This window comes from Calypte anna, chromosome 14 (genome assembly GCF_003957555.1).
Source record: "Calypte anna isolate BGI_N300 chromosome 14, bCalAnn1_v1.p, whole genome shotgun sequence".
NCBI lineage: Eukaryota > Metazoa > Chordata > Aves > Apodiformes > Trochilidae > Calypte > Calypte anna.
The window spans coordinates 68,872-77,837 of NC_044260.1; positions in this window are offsets into that span (position 1 = coordinate 68,872).

The following is an 8,966-nucleotide window of genomic DNA, read 5'->3' on the forward strand; positions in this document are numbered from 1 at the left end:
GGAGTTTATCGTTATCCTGGGCTGCTCTTTCCCTTCTCTGCCCTTTCCATTCCCTCCCCAGCTGCCAGGCAGCATCAGACTCATCCTGTTCAGTTGCTCTGGCACTGCCAGCATAGGGAGGGATAGGATGGGGAGAGAAAAACACATGAAAATTGATTAGCAACCCCTTCCCCAGCCTTGGCTTCAGATGATAGCATGAGAGGTGGCACTGATGGTATGAGATGTGGCACCACAGAACACTTAGCCCCACGAGCAGGCAGAGCAGGAGTGGGACTGCTTTCAACCCCATGGGCAGGTTGATATTTGTCCCATGGGAAATGAACAACCACTGGAAGGAAAAAAAAAATAAAAATCCATTTTGGGTTAGTTGGACTGTGCCTGGCGGCAGATTTGAAAGTACCAGCCCTGAGAGAAAAGCCCTGGTTTCTCCCTGTTGATTTTTTTCACACTTCTTTAATAGGTTTACCCCCATTCCATGCTTCAGGAAAGATGTCAGCTCATGTCATCTCCATGGTGGGGTGAGACAAGGCAGGAACAGCTCAGGCTCCAGCATGGGGGGTTTCATGGCCACAGCAGCTGGTCAGAGCAATCCCTCTGTGGAAGGAAAAGCTCACCAGGCACAGAAGGAGCAAGGTGAGGGATTCCTGCCAACCCCCCGAATGCCTGCAACCAGACAGCGTATTTTCACCATCAGCTCCAATGTAGTCCATTAAGTGAACACCAACAAATTAATTTCAGTTATCAGTTACCAAAAAAATACCCAGATAGGTTCCTCAACCAGCTGTAGAGGTGGATGCAGGGCAAATCCCAGGTGTGGCAGGGATGGAGCCTGGAAATTCCTCCTTTTCCAGTGGGGCTGCATCCTCCCAGTGCAAGATCCTGGGGGGAAGAAGCACCAAGCCCACAGGCAGCACTGGTTCCTGCTGGGAAGGCAGCCAGGTGACCACAAGGTTCATTCCAGTCCTATTCATGCAGCAGCCACAGGTTGAATCAGGATGCTTTGTGCCAGGCACAGAATAAGTGACAGCCCCCAGTCTATCTAATCAGGACATGCAGAAGGTGGGAGAAGGGATTTATTGTTATCCCTGTCTTACTGCTGAGCCAGAGGCAAAGCTGAGCTCTGCAGATGGATTTTCCGAGGCTCAAAGTGCAGTTTGGTGCTTCCCCTAATTGAGTGTAGCAGCTTCAAAAAAGTGATCCTGCTTTTCTCCCCCATCCTCTGCTTTTCTCCCCTTTCCTCTGCTTTTCTCCCCCTCCTCCTCTGCAGCCAGGGAGCCGTGGTTCACACAGCTCCTTCCAAGGCAAAGCAATCCACAACAAATATAATAAAGGGAGAACTGTGGTTTTCCATCAGTTTGACTGAAATGGCTCCTGCTGTGTCCATGGGATCATTAGAGCTGATAGAAAGGAGGAGAGGCAGGGGGGTGGGAGACCCAAATCACATCTTGTGTTGCCAGCAGTTATGGAAGGTCAGAGCAAACTGGTTCCCAGCCCAGTGCCTCATCCCTGCCATCTGTACAGGAACACACCAGGACAGGATCATCACTCTCTGATAAGGTGGCACCAGGAGAAGGGAACCCTTTCTTCCAAGAAGCTTGATCTTCGCCCAAATTCTGGGAATTTGGCTCCTTAAAGTGGGTTTGATCAATACCAACTCTGCTGCACTGTGGGACAGCTCTGTTCCTCTGATCCCAGCTCAGGATTGCTGGGAGTTTTTATTTGGATGAGCAAACAGACTACTCATGCCTAATACTTCCATGAGGTTACGTGGACCAGAAAACTTGTCCCTCTGTGTGATGGTTTTAAAGGCAAGGTGTTCTTCAGTGCTTTTTTTCCAGCCAGGGGTTACTCACTCAGAAAGTTAGGTGCTGAAAAAAAAAAAATAAAATAAAAGCCACATGCGTATCCTCTGAAAGAGACCTATAATTATTGATGAAGGGGCTTGGCAGAGCTGGGAATCCCCTGGGAATTAAGGAGGAGGGAACTGCTGTGCAGAAAGAGAGCTTGTAAAGATGATAACACCATGAAGTGTGACACCAACAGATTATCCCATCAGCTCCAGAGCCCTGGGAAGGGGAAGAGCCAAGAGTGGGAGCTGTGGGAGCCCTTTCCCCCTTGCCAGAGGCAGCTGCTGGTGTCCATTAGGCAGGGGGTGGAAGGGGATGCCCCAGAAAACCACAGGATGCCTGTAACTCCACACCGGGCTGAACAGGAAGGAGCTAATTTTACCTTCTAAGCAGCATCTTTTCTGCCAGCCACGGAGGGATTAGAGTAACAGTTTTTGAAATTATTTAAAAATAACAGCAGACTTAATCAGAGCTATTTATTAAATCCATTATCCTCTGTCAGTTATGGGACGCTGGTTTAGTCAGCTGCAGAAACTATAATCACCTGTGGCCAAAAGTCTCACCTTTTTTTTTTTTTATAATACCCCAGTAATAATTATTCCTTTAGCACCTAAACCTGTAACTCAAGGAACTGAAACAGAGAAATGTATGGTGTATTTGGGGATGAAGCAGAATGGAGTGATGGAGAAACCTTGGAATTACTGAAAAAAATATAATATAATATAATATAATATAATATAATATAATATTTATATAATATAAATTTTTATATATATAATTTTGTATAAACCACATGTGACCTTGCTCCAGAAAGGCAAAGAAGTGGAGTACCATGTAAACCAGGCAGAGAAGAGGAACACCATGAGAACACCAGAAAACCCATAAAACTAATGGGGTCTTGAGCCTCTGGATGCCACTTTGCCGTCAGGAAGTCCGTGTGCAGCTTGATTAGAGGAGGAGAGGAGCTTTCCAGTTCTCCTGAGCACTGGTGAGGGCAGGGAGGGCTCCAGACAGCTGCTCCCTTTGCTTTCGGCGCCTCCAATGATCCCAGCTGAGGACAGCACAGGCACCAGAAATCCGAGTCTTTGTCTAAAATGTGGATTTAGGGGCCTTTGTCTGAAAACCACAGATAGGAAACTATCAAAAGAGGACCCGAAGTGCATATTTCACCTGATCCTAGGAGATAACTTTTGCTGAGCCCAGGGGGGATATTCGTCTGGGCTACAAGAGGTCTCACACACAGAACTGATTTGGTAATGAGGTTTGGGGTTTTTTCGGGGAGAGGAAGGGGGGGACACAGTAATTACCCCTCACTGTGCCATCTCCTTCCTGCTCTGAAGTCTGTCCTGGAAAAGCCGATGGGAGCAGCTCCCGAGCGGCACCATCCAGCTGGTGAGCTCCTCCAAGCAGCTTTGTTTTTAAGCAGGGAGGTCTTGGGTCTGTATTGGGGGATCAGCCACGTAAAAATTCCTGCTCAGATTCTGCACATCACTCCGAGCGGGCAGCTAAGCAGTGTGGTCCTTTTGTCTGAGCCTGAGGACACAACTGGCTGGGAAAAAAGGGAAAATTAAGGGAGGAGGAAGAAGCACTGACCCAGGGGCAGTCCTGGACTGGCACTGGAATTGAGCTGGGGCTGGAACGAAGTTGGGGCTGGAATTGAGTTGGGGCTGGAACTGAGTTGGGGCTGGAATGAAGTTGGGGCTGGAATGGAGTTGGGGCTGGAATGAAGCTGGGACTGGAATTGAGTTGGGGCTGGAATGAAGTTGGGGCTGGAATGAAGCTGGGGCTGGCTCAGCCTCACTGCTGAAGCCTGGGAGACATCCCTGTCCAGGATGAGATTGTGGGTCCTGATGGGCTCAGTGATTTGGGTGCTGGTGGTCCTGGGTCAGAACTCGGTGTGAGGAGGGGGCTGGGGCAGACTCACTGACAGACAGAGATATTGGGTGGGCTCTGAGGGGTTTGGCTCTCCCTGACTTCTTTGTCAGCCACAGAGAACTATGATGGGACAGAGAGGAAGGGATGGGGCAGGCACTCACTGTTAGTCCCCACACCCTTTCAGATCTGCACATTTTCTGACTGTTACCTCTGCTCTGCTGCTGGCAGATGCAGCTAAATCCTGTGGAGCAGTTGGCTTTGCCCTCTGTAGAGCTCCACCTGGGGCAGAGATGTTCACCAGGGCCCTGTGCCTCCCCCAAGCAGCCAAAGTCTGTGCTAGGGATTAAAAATTCCCAACCTTGCCAATGAGCTGTGGGGTCAACTTGATGCCAGGTGCCAGAGGATTCAAGGGATTGCTTTCCCTCCTTTTTTAAAATAACGATTTTAGAAGTCTGGGGACTGTTTGCTTCGCTTCCATAATTCCTCACACTAAACCAGTGCCACGACTGGAGAGCTGAGCACTGAAATGGGAGACACCATGCAGACTTTAACTCTGCTTCCATGTGCCTGCAGACTTCCCTGTGGAGTTTTTGACCATGTCACTGCCCAGAGTGCCTTCTGCAGGCCCCAGGACTCACCTAGCACCTGGTGGGATCACTTGGCACCTTTCCCATCAGAGCCCTGGTGCCCCTGAGATCTACCCTTGTTTGGTGAGAGCCTGGTTGTGTCTCTGTGCTGCCAATACCCCTCCAGTCCTCACAGGAATACCCTGATCCTCCCCAAGCAGCTGGGAACGAGGGGAGAGCTTCTGTGTCAGAACCTGCAGTATTTTGTAAAGGATTAATAAATGCAAAAAAGCATTTTGCAGTCTCCCAGGCCAGATCTTTACATAACCCTCTGCTTCTCCAGCTAAACTTCCTTTTCCAGACACCTTTCCTCCTCCAAACCACTGGAGATCAGTTTGCTGCTGCTCCTGAAAAGCAGCCCCAAAAGACAGCACCTGAGCTGAGTTCCTTTTTGCTCCAAGGCTTTGTCACAGAGGCTGAAACTCGACAGCCATCAAAAGAGGTTTTGTCCTCCCTGTTCCCCTCCCTGCCCTATGTACGTTTACAACTTCCTCCTTTGGAATTGGGAATGTTGTTCTGGACACCTGGGCTGCCACGTTTCTCCCAGGATCCCTGGCAGGGCTCAGAGGGAGAGCAGAGCTTTCATCCACACTGCCTGTATTACCTTGGCTGATTTTCCCCTTATCTGAAGACCATTTCCCAATCTGAAACATCATTCCTGCTTCCTATCATTCCTCCAGGGAGAAGCCAGATTCTTAATTTCACTTCAAGGTGATGAAGAAATCCATGCCAGAGCAAGAAACTGAGCCCACCCTGGAGGCAAACATCCCACTCAGCAGACACCTCCTCCCGTTGGGCTCTGCCTGCAGAGCTCTCTGTGCAGTGCTGCACAGAATCTCCTTCAGCTTCTGAGAGAACCTTCAAAGCCCTCCCTGTCAGATGATAAAATCATTGCACTGGGATGTGGCTGGATCCTGTCCCAGCAGGATTTACAGAGCACAGGGATGGTTATGGCCAGGAATGGTCCAGGATGGGGTCTGAGCCCTGGAAACTGCAATGAGCTTTCATTAAAGTCAGCAAGAGGCAGCCTGGTTACTCAGGAAGCAATTTGGCTGAGTTCTCCCTGTTGCCATTTTGATCTGTGTCACTTCATGGAGAGATCTGTCCCCTCCCTTTCCTCCTGTGAGGTCCAAACAGAGATTTATGCACATTACACCTGAGTGAACAGGTCAGAACCCATTATTTGTTTGATGCATTTCGTGTCTTTCTGAAGCTCACAATCTTCATTCACAGAAAGGTTTGAAAGGTTTCACATGAAAGGTTTGAAATAATTACACAAAAAAAAGTTCCCAAAATCTGACTTGCTCCTGATACATTCTTGAGAAGTTAATCAGAGTTTCCCATATTGAAGACTCAGGCTGGCCCCAGTTTCTGTGGCATGACTCTGCTCCTGACAGGACACGCCAAGTTCTTAGGATCAGATTTTCAGGGTGAGTAGTCAGTTACAAATCCAAGAGGTGGGTGTAACATGAACTCTCTAATTTTCACCTCAAAGAGGTTATTTATCTGAATCTTCCTGCTTGGAAAATCTATCTCAAGTGTATTCAGCCACAACACCCACAATGGCAATACTTGCAGAGTAACCACATCCCAGACACTCCAGCTGAGGAAAATACAGCAAAGAAATACTGAAAGCTGATCCATGGGGCAGCTCACATCCAATGAGCAACTGAAACCAGCAAGACTGTAACACAACAGTTATTTATCCTCTTTGCTTGTAGCAAACACACAGAATTTATTAATCATAAACACAGAGCCTAGAAATGATTTTAAAATGAAACTTTAATTGCACTAAGAGTCAGTCAGGTCATCAATGTGGCTGCTCCTACCAAGGATTCAGTGTGAGGTTTGTCTGCCAGGGATCAGCTCCTCTTGCTGATGCAATCTGCCCGTCCACCTGGGTGAGAGGGACACAGCCAAGGATGAGACTTTGACCAAAGGCTCCATTTCAGAGACTTCCTATTTCAGCCTCCTGTGCCCACACTCCAGCAGCTGGGTTCATAAAACACCCTATAAGGAAAGGAAAGACAAGGAGAAATCCCCATGAAACCAAACGTTATCTGATTTCTCCCAAGGGACCAAAGCTTTCCCAATCAGGCTCCCAGTGCTACAGTCAGCTGAACTTCTGGGTAAGGAATGTGTTGTCTCTTTTAAAACATAAAGTGCTGGTTCAGAGCTGTGAAACACAGAGAGCTCTTGTAAAACACACATCTTCCAGGATTGTGGGTTTAACCTGGTAGGGTACTTGGTGGGAAGAGGTGTGGGGTGGAGATCAGCAAGGACCTTACAGCTTCATGGGGCAGAAAGTGCAAGCAGAGGCAGGAGGAGAAAAGCCCAGTGGCCATCTGGATCTATATTCATCGTGTTTCATAAAAGGTGAACATGAACTCCTGGGGATTTTAACTCAAGTTTATTCAATTCCATGTGATTGATGGGAAATGAAATTTCAGAATTTTAACCCCCAGTTGCTGGTATGGCCTTACCACTTCCTTGACCTATGGCTTTTGGGGCTACATTTAGGCTTAAGCTTTTAAAAACCTATATTGTCTCTGGATACCTAAACAGAACAGTTGAGGGCTGCCTTAAGGAATGCTAAGCACCAGTCACAGACCAGTCTGAAAGGCCAGAACAAAATACACTTTTTAGAGGTGCTTAGTCTGCCAAAGACTGGACTGACAGTGGGCAGACAGCTCTGGAGATTTAAGCTGTCATGCTGTGCCCAGCTTCCCCAGCTGTAAAAGGATGGTGAGGGATAAATTTAAAGTTCCATACAGGTCTGAGACTTGCAGCCAAGAAACTCTGATACAAGTATGAATTATTTTCAGCCACATGCATTTACCTTCTGTAGGCGTTTGGTTTCCCATTTCCTTGATCTGTTTTAGAGACCTTGCCAGTCCGTGGATTTCAGGGAGGGGACAGACAGAGTGTGGACCTGAGCCAAGTCTCAAATATATGCTGCAAATCTGGGCATCTAAACCAGCAGGTCTGCAGGTTTATCTGTATAGACTGAGTGGGGGAATGACTGCTGAGCTGTTACAGTCCCTTATTTCTGACTGATCAAAGTGGACACAGCAGAAAAATTCTTCCTGTGTTCTGGGTGAAATTCATCCCAGAGCAGCAGAATGCAGACGAGGGTGTTACACCACGACTTTCTTGAGCTCTGAAACCCATTCCCAAGGGTGCAGCACTGCTGCTATGGAGTCCCTGCACACATATTTTTAGATCACCAAAGTTTTCAGGAGGATGGCAGGAAAAACGAAGGACCAGTGCTGCCATCATCTCTAAACCAGTTGCAAGCTCTTCTGACTTCAGCCCAAACCATAGCCTCTAAAACCAGACCCTGCTGGTGAGGAGTCCTCCCACCCACCCCAGGGGCTTCTCCCACTGAACCCCAGACTAAGTCCTGCCAGACAGAGCTGTGACTCACAAGGTGTCAAGCATTGCTTGGGGCTGTCACCACCAGGGCTGCAGAGGTGGAAAGGAGAACAGCCCTGGGCCTGGGCAGTGAGGGTGTCCACCCAGCAAAACAAAGCCTTTAATCTAAGGAGTGCATGGGAGTGATGAAATCAGCTTTGGCTCTGCAGGGAGCAACACGTTGAGCAGGTACTGCAGGTCCCCAGGAGGCATGTCTTGAGGTCACTGTCTTTAGGTCACTGGATGGACACTGGCAAACACTGCTCACCAGCAGCAGTCTGAGTGTTGCCTTGGCAACATGAAACCCAGTTCAGATGTGTGGGTGGGGGAAAGAAGATGCCTGGAGTCTGCTCCTGATATGGCACAGGTCCCAAAAAATGCAAAGCCTTGGGATATGAGTCATGTCCTTGAACTCCCCTGCTCCTTCCTGTGGAATGGCTCTGCCACAGGTTTAAGTCCCCATATGGTGTCAGGTTGTGACAAGGATGCAAAGCACTGAGGGAGATCTATCTGGGATAACACCATCTTCTTCCTGTTCCCCATCACTGCAGACCATCAGGGTGAAGGAAGCCCAGCAGATGGCTGGAAGGGTGCATGAGGAACCCACCTAACATCAAGCAGATTGATGAGATGGCAAACATGACCTTCCCAAATGAGGCCAGTGCCCTGGACAACCTGTGTCAGCACTGCACCCACATGAGGACCCATGATTTGAAAGGGCAGAGGGGAATGACAAAGCAGCAGGACAGGAGCTGCTCCTACCTCAGAGGGCCAGTCTGTGCTGCTGGAAATTGGCTCTGTGTGTGACTTAAAGCTTCCAGTGTCAGCTCATGCCCAAGTCCCTCTTCCTGGCCTGTCTGACACTTGTTAAAAGCAAGTGGGGAAGCACCAGGACATCTGAGTCTCCCTGCTTTGCTCTGCCTTGTCTTCAAATTAATCCCCTGCACTTCTTTTTTTCCCATTCCTAAAAGAGAGGGTGATACTGATCTGTGGCTGCAATGAATCTATCCTCACACAGAGCTCTGGGGGCTTGCAGGTGGTCTGGAAACTGAAACAAATAGCAGTGGGAGGAATAATCACCCTGTTTGCAGAAAGCATGGAGATTCTTGAGAGAGCAGTGCTGTAGAGCAGCCCCAGGGATCCTCAGCCAGGTGGGATTTCCCAGCAACTCATTTCCTGCCACCTGCAAAACCAAAACATAGTA